General features: G+C 42.2%; 1 protein-coding gene across 4 annotated transcripts in view; it reads left to right on the forward strand.

The window, feature by feature from the left end:
* Positions 1-598: 598 nt before the first annotated feature.
* The window catches only part of THSD4 (thrombospondin type 1 domain containing 4), a 285,606-nt gene continuing 273,560 nt past the window's right edge, over positions 599-12,644 (forward strand). Inside the window, exons 1-3 of one of the 4 annotated variants that reach the window (XM_065641502.1) lie at positions 599-795; positions 1,036-1,136; positions 1,824-1,872. The gene's annotated coding sequence lies outside the window, so the exon portion shown is untranslated. The remainder of the gene's footprint in view (positions 796-1,035; positions 1,137-1,823; positions 1,873-12,644) is intronic. The other 3 variants (XM_065641500.1, XM_065641501.1, XM_065641499.1) reach the window with 3 other exon arrangements.

Below are 12,644 nucleotides of genomic sequence, written 5' to 3' on the forward strand. Positions count from 1 at the left end.
AGATCTTCCTCATATATACTTGTCCGTGGTTTGCTTTTCACAGTGCTGGTGTATCACTTTTAGTGGCTTGGTTTCAAATCTCAGACTTTTGGGCAAATACTGTCAGGCATCAGGCATTATCTTCTGCTGGTATTTTTCTAGAAGCAGATGGTCTTTCATCCAGGCAGTGAGCAGGGAGATGGCAGTTTTCTCTCTCTCGTGTTTCCTTGCAGTGTCCGAGGGCAGCAGCAGGTGCTGTGTTAGTGCCCTCCTCACAAACACTGTAAGGCTGTAGGAACTGAGAAGTTATAGGCGGTGATATACTGTATGATGTATGTTGCAACCGCGCAGCATGGCCGTGTCACCGGAGCGCTGTGCGGCCCGGCCCGCTGGCTCCGGCCGCTGGCTCCCGCTGCGGGAGCGGGCGGTGCCGCGTGGGCCGGGCGCAGGTGCGTGGCGCGGCCGCCGAGAGAGCGGGCGGGCCCGGGCGCGCCCCGGCCGGCTGCGCGGCGCTCGCGGCCGCCAGGGGGCAGCAGGCGCGGGCCCAGCGGCGCCGTTGCCGTTGCGCGCGAGGCGGGCGGGAGCGCGGGGAGAGGCGCCCTCAGCCCCGCAGCGCCGGGAACCTGCCTCGGGTCCCGCGGGGCGCCCGGCAGCCGCGCTCCGGCATTCCCGGCGGAGGGGGCGCCGCCTCCCATGCGCCGCAGGCCGCGCGGGTGTCAGCCCTCTCGCCCCCCGCCGCACGGAGAGCGCCTCGTCGTGGGGGGACCGGACGGGACGTGCGCCGCGAGGGACGGCGGCGCGGAGCGGAGCGCTGAGGTGAGGCCGGGCCCGCCGTCCCCGCGCTGCAGCGCCCTGGGGAGGGACGGGCGGACGGGCGGGCGGGCGGAGGGAGCGCCAGGTGGGCGGCGGGCGGGCGGGCTCGGCGCCTTGCCGGGGGGAGCGGGGAGCGGGCGGCGGTGCCGGTGCGGCTGGGGCGTGCGGGCAGTGCCCGGGGCGGCCGGGGCCGCGGGGCCGCGGTGAGGGCAGCTCAGCTCAGCTCTGCGTTTGCGTTCGAAGCCGCGGCCCGAGGAGCTTTCAGTGTGCCCTGGCTGGGAGGGAGCGCTCCGGTCCGCTCCGCGAGATTCCTGCGCCTCCTGTTTTTGCCTGGTTTCGGCTGAGTAAGTAGCCATTTCCAAGCTGCTTGCCGTGCACGCTCGATTTCCAGGGGCTGCATCCAGAGGGGTGGGTAGGGAGCTGCTTCACTTCGCCTCGGTGTCCCACCGGCAGCAGCAACTGCACGTAGGCTGAGATGGATCCAGCAGTTTGCGTGAGAGTAAAAGTGAATAACTTTCCTCGCGAAGAATGCGTGTCGCAATTGTTCTCGTTCTGGGCCAGGTCTTTTGGTCTGTCTAGGCACAGCGTGCGAAGCGTGAACTGTGTTTGACGTTTGGTGTTTCTCTTCACGCTCTCCTGGCTTTGTTACGCTCTCTCCTGCGCCTAACTTCTAGCAACACTGAACTGATCGGTTGTCAGGCTACAGGGGTATTCGCTGTAGCAGAGGGGAATCTCAGAATGCTTTTTTTCTCCTTCAGCTGTAGCGTTACAGTTTTTCAACTGTCAGTGTGTCCACACTTGTCTGTTTAGTAGCCCCTTACACACTTGCCATTAATGCGTCCATACCGGGGGGGGAGGTGCTAGAAGCATGAATAGTTTCAAAAAGCCGGCAGCAGTGAGTTCCACAGGTTGATATAGTGGGTGGAAAATCTACTTCCTTTTGCTTCTTTTAAATCTGCTGCCTGATATCATTCAGTCCTTGTAAAATGAATTATACTTGTTCTCTACTTGCTGTCTTTGTGTTTTTTCAGGACTGTATTCTTTTGTTATCAGTCTGCCTCACCTGTCCCTTATTTCAAGGTAAAGAATTCTTAGCTTTTTAGTCACTTCTTATAGGGGAGTTCTTCCATATCTCTTGATAATGTCATCACCTTTTTCTGTACTTTTTCATTTGTTTATATATATATTTTTAATCAAGGGATCAGCAAAACTAGGAGTTACATTCAGGATTTCAGTACAACGTGAGTTACATATTGGCATGATGATGCCTGTTAGCAGAGACGACAGATTTAAGTTGGTGCATCTATTATGTGAATAGCCAACAAAAGTAACAGAAATATTTGTAACTCACTGTATGATTATCTTTTGATGAATAAGTGCAGTTTATTTTTTTAATCAGAAACTATGATCTAAATAACTAGTTGTTAGTAGCTCAATACAAGGGTGTTATGCCATGGATGAAACAGCTGCCTAATGGGCTCTTAATATTCTGCCAGTCTGCTGTGCATGTTTATCCTGTCTTCTGTGGCAAGAGTAGGAACTCAAAATAACCTAAATTAATCTGAGTTTAGTGCTGTTTGTGGAACTGCCTGTGCACTCTTACCAAATTGGTCTATCAAGCTGTAGCTTGCCAACTTAGGCTTCTTTCTGGTGTAAAATTAGTGGTAATCTACTGGATGTGATTTCCACCCATTCAATATCATGAAGGGTTTTAAATGAAACTTGATACTGCTAAAATTCATTAGACAGCTGTAATTCTTGATGCTTTCTTTTCTGTCACTGTTCTCCTGGGGAATCTAGTGGCACAGCGGAGTTAAGCAGACCAGGACGAGAGACTGCCTTTTGAGGAGCAAAGTACTGTAAAATGAGTATTTTTAGCAAAGTTAGAAATAAGAAGTCAGCTGGTTTGGGTTATCACATAGAGGCCTTCAGAGCAAGTGTAGGTAGGAAACATGGATTATTTGTCATATTTGTGCCCTGAACATAGCTTGTCAGGTTTTATTTAGGAGCAGGGCTAATCCCAGGTTTTGCTGATGATGACTCTAATCTGAAACAGCTCCACTGGAGCTGAATGACCAACTTGTGATTCCAGACTCTTAACTCTTCAGAAGCACTTAGAGGTGTTGCATGGTGCAAGATTTCTGTCTTTTCACACTATACAACAGGCTCATTCAGAGCTCCAGCAGATTTAATTGCCAAAAATTAATTAGGTTGCTGATAGGCAGTGATGAGTTTTATGATCACAGTATAAAACCTTTGCTTTTGCTGTAGAACAAACTGGATAACTGTGATAGGCAAATCTGAATTCCGTGAAGCCTGAAAACAACACAAAAAATAAACATAATCATCTTGAAGACTTAGATTGGCCTGAGCGTGTGACTCTGTGCAGATAATGGCAGCAGAAAAGCTGATTTTCCACATAGTAGTTGCAGTTCTCTGTGATGTGACATCAGACGTGTGAGATTCAGACTATTCACAGTGGTGGCGGTACTGAAAATGGAGGTGAAGGAGTGCTGGTCAGACAGTTAGATAGTTTGATAGTTTGTTTTGTGGGGTTTTTTTACTTTAAAACTCCGGTTTATCATCTACAGTTAAATGCAGTCAGTGTAGGGACTTCTATGGACTTCGAGTTGTTTTGTTAGAGAAAATTAAGGTTTGATGGTTAAGCACTTAAAAAAAGCACTTAAAAAACCAGGAAACTCCAAAGTCAACCATGCATAAGCAATTTTAACTGTGTCCCCTGTAGTGTTGTGTTATCATAACAGGCTTCAGTTTTAGAAGGTTGTTATTTTTTTGCAAGCAGGAAAAAAGTAAGAGCAGGAAACCTGCTACATCAGACCAACTTCTTTGGACCTTGATAGTATCACTTCTGCCACTGCAGATAGGCAAAGCGTTTTGTAGCTTTTCATTGTGAAACGTTTCCAATGGTCATAGTGCTAGCTGGAGAGCATCTTGCCCTTAAGTAGGGACATACACAGTTCAGTTATGAGTTCTTTTGTTTTCAGAAAGCAGCTTAACCTGATATAAATGCAGTTTGGGTGATGAGTCATTTAATTATAAAGCTAATTCAGTTACGAATGTATGTGGTTTAAATACATGATCAGTGGACATGATTGCATTGTTAATCTACAGTAGGTTAAGTAGGAGTGGATTATTGCGTGTTTTACATTTAAATAACTTCTCTTGCATTCCGGATAGTATATTACAGTAGAAAATTCTGTTTACATATATTAGATTTTTAGGGAGAATGCATGGTCTAGTACTTCATTTAGAAGATTAATTAGGAGATGTTCATGAGATATAAATAAAAAAGACTGATTAACAGAGTGATCTGATGGGCACTGAATTTGGCCTCATGTCTTACTCTGTATAAAGGGAGCAGAGCTGAAATGGTGTGCTTCAGTGTTGCCTGATTTTTTTCGTGGTTTTTTTTTTGTTTCCTCCTTTGTGTTAGTTGACAATAACAGATACAAATTCTGTAATTTAAAACAACTCTGTTATCTCCTCGTGGAATGTTCTGTCCCACCCATTTTCCTCTTGGGGACTTGTGAGTGTCATGTCACACATCAAATTTGTGTATCTTCTGCCTGCAGGGTTATGGCATTCCCAGAGATGGGTCAGTGTTCATCATTTTGGTTGCTGTTAAGCAATCAGTGCTTGTCAACACCATCTGCAGACATCCATTACATATTGTTTAAATGGTAGTACCAAGCGTTAAATGTGGGTCTTCTTGGCAGGAACTGTTCTTGCACTAGAAATATTCCAGCATTGATATGTTCTTAATATGATCCTTGTGAGAGAAAATAGCCTTATCTGTTGGTTAGGTGATATATGCGTGAGTTGCTGGAATGTCGGCTTCCGTTTTCAACACTACCATTGATCTGCTGTGTGCTGCTGATGCAGTCTTATAGGCGTCTTGCTCCATTTCCTTGATCTCTGAATAAGATATGATAATTACAGGGCATTGGCCAACTGTTAAATTTCCTGAAGATAATTTGCATGCAAAGTGCTTTATGCTTAAAAAAAAAAAAAAAAGGCACTGGAATAAAAATATCTAGTGTAGATGAACGAAAACAAATGATGTAACATGTGCCTCATAGGTTTATTACAGTGTTTCGTCGGATCACATCTTAAGGACTTGCTTGTTGTCTATTTCACATCAGTCCTGTGCTGCTGCTATTTGGCATCCCAGTTCAGTATTTATTTTGGTCCTGGTTTTGGAATTTCCCTTCACTGGAAGATTCCATACTCCTTATATGGAAACATTTATTTAAGAAAATGTCTTTTTTTTTCCATTGGTTCTGTAGGTTCTTTTCTCAGTGAGTACAAGAGCCACTATCTCTTTCCTTTGAAGCTCTGATCTGAAGGCTGATAAAGTCAAGGAAAGGCTTATCAGTAACTCCAGTGGCTTTCAAATCAAGGCATTCCCATGTGATGTGCTCTTGTCATTGGAAAGAATGGCCACTGGTTTCAGCCATGAAATCTTAGTGGCATTTTAAACCATCATTTCAGTATTTCTTTAAAGGCCGTCTGTTGATATGCTTGCATTCACGTGTAAGGAACCGCTTCTGTGTATCTCCTGGTTTTGCAAGCAGGCAGTGCTCTTTATTTCTCCAATGGGATGAGCGCTGTGTCTGAACTGTGGTAGAAGCTCATTCTCTGCTGGTAGAATGAGTTGACAGAAGACATGAATGCAACTGTTCTTGGGCATTGGCTCATATTCCTCGTTTGCATTAATCTGTTGGTGTTAAACGTGAATATTTTTCAAGCGTCGATATGACTGCAATCTTGGAGTTTAGCCCTGCATAAAGTGTGGAGCCTTCCTTTCCTCAAATGTTTTCCCATATCATCACTTCAGCACAACTCTCTGTGAAACAGAAGTCAAAATTAAATTCTATTTCACCAGGAACAGGGAATGCCCTACAACATAAGAATTCTAAATTTTGACAAACATAGAATCAAATTGACAAGTTATGATGTGTTCATGAAAACATCAGGGAAGGAGGTTTTATCAGCACAGATATATTTAGTGTCTTCATCTGATTTGTGGAAAGAAACTGCTAAGCATCAGAGACCTGGAAATAAATTTTACTGATCAGGTAGTGATATTTAGCAAAATCACAGAAGCTGCATTTGTGGTCGAATGCTTGCTCATTAGTGCGCAGTACTACCTCATGGAGTGTTTAGGAATCAGGAGGTAGATCTGCTCCAGAATCATCAGATCGGCTTACAAATCCGGAAATGCTAAAATTAATATATCTGACTTCGTGGTTTTTGGGCACTTAGACTTTGCAGTCTTATGTTTGACAGTGGAAGAGCTAGTAACTTGCTCTTTTAATGGGAGTGCTTGTCATATAGTTGATTCCTGGAGCTGGGGCCTTCCAAAGACCTTCTGGGTACCAAAAAAATTATGTTTAAACTACAGGATTTGGTAGATAAAATTCAACCCTTTGCAGAAGATCTGCTTGTTCATAACTGTGATCCTGTGTTCCCCTTGCTTTAAGACTGCTATGAAGTCACAAGTTATACATAGCTATATGTGATTAAGCAGAGAGAGAAATGCAGTTCTTCAAAAAGTTACCTTTTCTTACTGCATTTTTGTTGATTTCACTTTGCTTACCCTATTGTGCTCTTTTCCTGAACAGGAACTTCTTACAGTGTTACAGTATTGTCAAATTCAGGGGATAACTGTTGTGACAATGGAAGTTTCAACTTCTGAACTGTCTTTGTCTGAGGGTTGTATTGACCTCTTCTTGTATAGGAATGAAGTTTAGCAGAGAAACCTGGTAGTGAGCAGGATCTTTCCAAATTTGTCTCTGTCAATGTAGAAGTGGGGCTGATGTGACACCTTGGACCTTGCTGGCCCAAGAGGTGTGGGGCAAGGTCTGTCCTTTGTGACTGCACGGCCTAGGGAGATAAAAGCACAGGAGGAGACGAATGCCCAAAGTTAAATGTTTGTTGTGAGCCTAAGAATACTGTCTGTAATGTTGTGTAGAAGTAGTGTGGTTTCCTGCTTGTTGATTTTTTATGTGAGTCATGATACCCAAGGTGAAATGTGTTTGCTCTTGTTTCGGGAAGAGCACGGATAAAGAAGCCCTTTTTTAAAAGCCCTTCTTCATGAAAGCTGCTTCTTGGTGAAAAACATTTGTTGTGCCTGGCCTTGCTGGATCAGCACTTGGAAATGTGTGAGGATAGAATATCGTTCCCCCAGGAGAAAAACGTCACTTAGATACTTGAATATACTATGACTAAAATCTGTAACCCTGAATCAAGCGGATTCCCCTGATACTCCATTTGGATTAGCTGGAGAGAAGTGCATGGAAGGACAAACCTATTTCTAAATGGCAAATTCAGCGAAACTGTTGACAATAATCTGAGAGTAAACGTTGACTTGGAAAGTTTTCAGATGTCCTGGATTTTTTTCCATGGTAAAGGTGATTGCTGTAGTCCTGGCTTTGTAACATCAGGCTGCTCTTAGTTGGTTGTATATTATAGTTGTATTTTAGTTTGGTTATTTTTATCTAAAACATGTAGTTTCTACGAAAGTAGAAAGAAGAAATGATTTTGCTTATCAGATTGGCAAAGAGAAGCAAGAGCCTGTCCAATCCCACCCTGCTAATTACGATAAAATGACATCCCATGACACGAGCTGCCCAAAAGGATGATAAATTATATGGAATGGATGCAATTACTTGATCTGGCAGCAATGAAAGCTCTGTCTCCTTCTTCCTGTAGTTCCATGGAGCTGCATTCAGTGGGGAAGTGAATGTGGAACAGTGGGCAAACCTCCTTGCAGATCTTTAGGGCCTCTATGTGGAATTTAAGCACTTAACTAGAGCAGCATAAGAATAAGGATTTAGAAGAATAGAGTGTGTTAACCATTAACTGTTAGTATTGTGCAGCTTTGATGGCCCAGGAAATACAGTTTATGTGTTGAAACACGGGGGGTTAAGGCAGGATGTCAGTTTTGATTTTTGTGTCGTGATAAGCAGCCATTAAAAATGTAATTTCCTATATTCCTTCACTTCTTCAGACATTGCTTGTAGTTGTTAATTCATATTGCACATCAAAAAGACTGTCTCTCCTTTTTTTTTCTTTTTTTCTTTTCCCCTCACAGTTCAGGGGTTTGCTCACATTGACATTAAGGAGTCTGGAGTAATCTTGTTTACAATTTTTCAGGATCAGGTTCAGATTCATTACTTAGGCACTGCCAATGCTGCTGTAATTAATCAGTTGTCATAAAGCTGTCCCTTCTGCCTGTATTTGTTGCTGGCCAAATTCGTCACACCAGGACTGAATGTAGAGTCATAGTTTGTGAGCATGTTTAAAATTTAAATAATAATAATTATTTTAAACAATTAAAAAAATCCCTGTGCAGTTTTGAATTCTGAGAGCATGAAAGAACTAAAATGTCTTTCCTTCTTTGATATTGTTAGAATTGGAGAGAAACTGATTTGACTTCTTTTGAACCATGCTGCTTGTGATTAAATTGTGATTGTTTCTACTGCTTTGAAATGGAAGAGAGAGACAAACTGTTTCCACATATATCTTGCTGGCGATTGAGGGTTCGGAAAGGTAGGGAGTTTTTTTGTTTCTGCTTTTTGTTTTGTGGTTTTCCTAAAGTTATGTTAGAAGGGCTTTTCAAAACTCTAGGCTTTTCAAAATTCTTCTTTACCAAGACTATACAGACTTTATGTTAACCAGGAAACAGTGTCAAGCAGTGCCCACAGAGTGATTACATGTGAGTTGCATTCCTTTCAGCAAGTCTTCACCTATCTCGAACAGCGAGTACTCAAGTAGAAGGTTGCAAGTCACTGTGTAAAACCCTGCTTTCCTGACTTTAAGCAATGTGCACAATAGCAGTAGCCTCTGATTGGAAACAAACAAACAAACAAACCCCACGAAAACAAACCCCAAAACCTCCACAAACCAACCAACCACACCAATATAGAAAACTTGGTCACGTGCTTTTTAAAGAACACCGCTGATCTTGCATGCTCTGCCTGTGGCGTAGGGACTATTTAAAGCAGCAGCTGAAGTCCACAGTGTTGGAGGAGCTACTCAGTTTTCTTTGCCAGCACTTTGTAATTGGCTGTTCTTGTTGTCTTGCAAATTCAAGAAGTCTCTCATTCACATTTTTCAGTTTGTAGACATATTAATGTTTTGCCTGAAGTATCAAGTGATGTCAGGTGAAGGTCAGTGCACTATAATGACCTGCCCTCAAGCACAAATAAGTTCAAGCTCTACTGCCAAGAGATGACCTTTAATTTCTTTTCATCTGATGCAGTAAGGGCCTTATTCAGAGTGGTTCGCTCTCACTTTACCTAGGCAAAGTCCCAGCCACTTAAATAGGTTTGCTTGAGCAAGAATGGTTACAGAAGTTCCCTAAGCGTGGTGTGATGATGGCAGAGGTTTCTGCATTGTAGATTAATTTGATAAACCAAATTAGATTCGGTGTTTATTGTAGTCAGAAAAGAAGAGTGAAAGGTGAGAGTGGATTTTATTGTGATATGCATGGCTGCCAACTCTGAAACTACTAAGTACTGTGTCTAAGCTACATCTGATCAACAGAGATAGTGAGTAAAGATGCTTATGCATTAAAGCATTTGTTATGTGTAGGCAGAAAACAGTACTTCAAGCTGAAGTCATTGATTTTTAGATACAGCCAGAAGGCCGTGTATGCTGTCAGTGGGTAGACCTGTATTGTGGTAGTCAGGCTTTCCCATGCTTGGTGTCTTCCTCATCCAGGGATGCCGTTGAGCTGTGAGGTGCAGAGTCCCTCAAAACTAAGTGTAATAATTTTTCCCAAGCTGCTGTGTTGCAAGATGGGATTGCAAATGGGCTAGCTTATCCTGAATGCAGTAGTGTATGGTTAAATGGGGAGGCAGGATACAGTCACCTTTTTACTGTGCTGTGACTGACTGTACTGCTGGTTTCCACTGTTTTGTTAAAAAGGGGATTTCCATTAACCTGCCTTTCTTTGCAAGCCCATGCAGGAGTTGTAGACAAGTATGGTATTTCTTATTGTTTTTTCTCTTTAACCCTTCTGGTTTCTGTGGATACCAGAGTGGGTACTCATATGCATCAGCTCCAGTGAATGACTCTGCAAGCAGCAAAGTAATTTTGGTTCTTTCAAAGTCAGATTATGCAGTCAAGTCTTAGACCTACTGTTAGGCAAACCTCTCTTGAAAGCAGTAGCAGATTTACTTACAGGCTGAGAAAAACTCAAGACTAGGATCTGACCTGGAAAGAGTGACTGGGAGTCAAAAGGAATACAGTTTTCCTGACTCATTAGTTTCATTTTTTGCATGATGCTATTAGCAAGGGTGACCATAGTTGTTGGTGATTCTGTGAGGTTGGTATCTTTTATCTGTCAACCATGAACTCATTCTTCACAGGCCACTGGATGGCATCTGCCAAACTATATATTTCCTAATAGGGAGATTTTAATCTGCAGCGAGTGAAATGTTTCAGCTTTGCTGTTCAGTGATTGATAGCCTGAGATTCCTTGAACGTACATATTATCTTTGTGGTTTTGTGTAAGGACTGATATCTCCTGTAGGCGTGTAACAGTTTATGCAGTTTACACTAAATGGACTGATGTACTAACTGTCATCTAGACCACCAGAGCACATGAAGCATAGCAGCAAGACAAGATTTGTGGGATGTCTGAAATCCCTCTGAAACCAGCAGGGTAAGAATAAACAGCTCCCACTCCCCGCCCTTAAAGGACCTCGCAGTTCAGTTTTAAAATGTGGGAGGCTGAAGGGTTCACCACATGGAGGTATAATTGATATAAGCGTTAGGATATTTCTGGAAGTCTGAACCAAAGCTGAACCAAATAAGGACTTCAGGAAAATTATATTCAGTCTCAAGGGGTAGAATTGAGAAAATAAATTATTTCTGGATTTCTGAATATATGAATTTTACATTTCTTCTGCTGTCACTAATCATACTGAATCTTCATTTTTCTTTCTTAAAAAGACACAATGATACTGCTGTTTGTCATCCTTACTAATTAAAGCCGGGTAACTTAGTGTTTTCCTTCTTATTGCCATTAACATCTTCCCATAAAGAAGAGATGCACCTCTGCAAATGTACTCCTTTAAATGGTAAAAGCTTAACAGCATAATTGACATTTGATGCTACTATCTTGGTTGCCTATCCAGTTTTGTAACAGTGAACTTTTTGTAGGAGTCTGTATATATCAGTCCCAGAGGATAAGAATATTCAATGTCTATGTTGTTGTGTGAGAGCCTTCATCTAAATTTTATTGTGGGTGAAAGCTAAATAGAGTTATACCTGTATTTTGAGTTATACCTGTATTTATTTGCATGCAGAATTAACTATTTGCAAAAATATTTACAAGACAACTTATTGTCATTCTTCTAGTTGTGCATCAGAGGTCCATTGATAGTTTATTGTTTTATGTTGGGTTTAAATTCCCTGGTATTCTATTTCAAAATTATGAAAGAAATACTTGTGCTCATGTAAGACCTCTCATTAGACCTGTTATTCATCATTATGTAGGAACATAAAAGAAAACAATAAATCTTCATGTTCCTTTGTTGCATTTCAGTACTCATATATGGAGAGCCTCACATCAGAGAGGATTTTAATGAGAAATAAGTTAGAATCTCATCATGTACTGTTTAATAACAAAGTAATTTAAACAATCTTTTAAAAGTAGTTCATTCCAAGATGTTCCAGGAGCCTAGACTCTGAAATCCACAATGCAGGATGTGTAAACTACATGGTGAGCTGTGTTTCTCTCCGTGATGTAGGAGTTATCTGTACTGCCTCTTAAAAATAAAGCACCCAAGTCTTGCTATTAGGTATAGGAAATTTCCTTCAGAACAGACCTGAGCAGTTGATTTGTTATATTTTATTCTGCAAAGGCACATTTAAGATTTATATGAATGCCATAGTATCACAGCATTATTTGTTTTGGACACACGTTACATATTTTCCAGTGGTCCCTAAAACATATGCCCATGTGGGTTCCTGAGAAGCTTCTACATCCTTGAATCTGGCCACTAGCCAGTTGAAACCCTATGTTGCTCTCATATACTGCACCTATGGAAGGTCTTTAGTGTTAGAGGACACTGTCTTGTTTGAATCTTTGAGCTTTTAAGAAGATGATACACCTCTGCTCCCCCCATGCCCCAGTGCAGTACAGTGGATTAAAGTCATTGCCCAGTTCTGTCATGACAACTGGGTTGCAGAAATACTGTTACCTGAGCAGTGCTCGTCACTTTGGGTTAAGTGGAGCTCAACTCCAGTGGGAATTGCATGAAGGAAAAAAGAAATCTCTTTTTGCCAAAATAAAGCAGGTGGGTTTGCTGACTGCAGGAGAGGACTGAAGGGAAGACGACTTCCATCATGTTTAATGTTTACTGTGGAAGCCCTTGTCACTTTTTTTTGGACACTGGTTAGTACAAAATCTATGTCAGTAGATAATTGCTGTTGTTTTTCCCTCTGGCTATGGCAGTATTGAAATACATGTTGAAACACTTGTCCTTGGAAACTTGTATAGAAAGGGATTTGATGAGTTATTTTGGGAAGCGTGCCCACGTTAATCTCCATTAAAGAGTACAGGGAGCCAGTGGTCTGCCATGCAGCACTGCATTGAATCACAGTGGTATCGTCATCGGAGCACCAAGACCATCTTCCTTTGCTGCTGGAGTGCACGGGAGAGAGAGATACACATTTGTCTGTGGCTGGCATATCAATTTATAAGTGTGTTTTGTTTGTACGTAGATGGGCTTATAAACCGACACTGAAATGCCTTGCTTTTACCTGTACTAACAAATAGTGTGTTGGTTTTTTTAAATTATTCTTCTGTGTCAAAG

The sequence above is a fragment of the Caloenas nicobarica genome, chromosome 10 (assembly GCF_036013445.1).
Source record: "Caloenas nicobarica isolate bCalNic1 chromosome 10, bCalNic1.hap1, whole genome shotgun sequence".
NCBI lineage: Eukaryota > Metazoa > Chordata > Aves > Columbiformes > Columbidae > Caloenas > Caloenas nicobarica.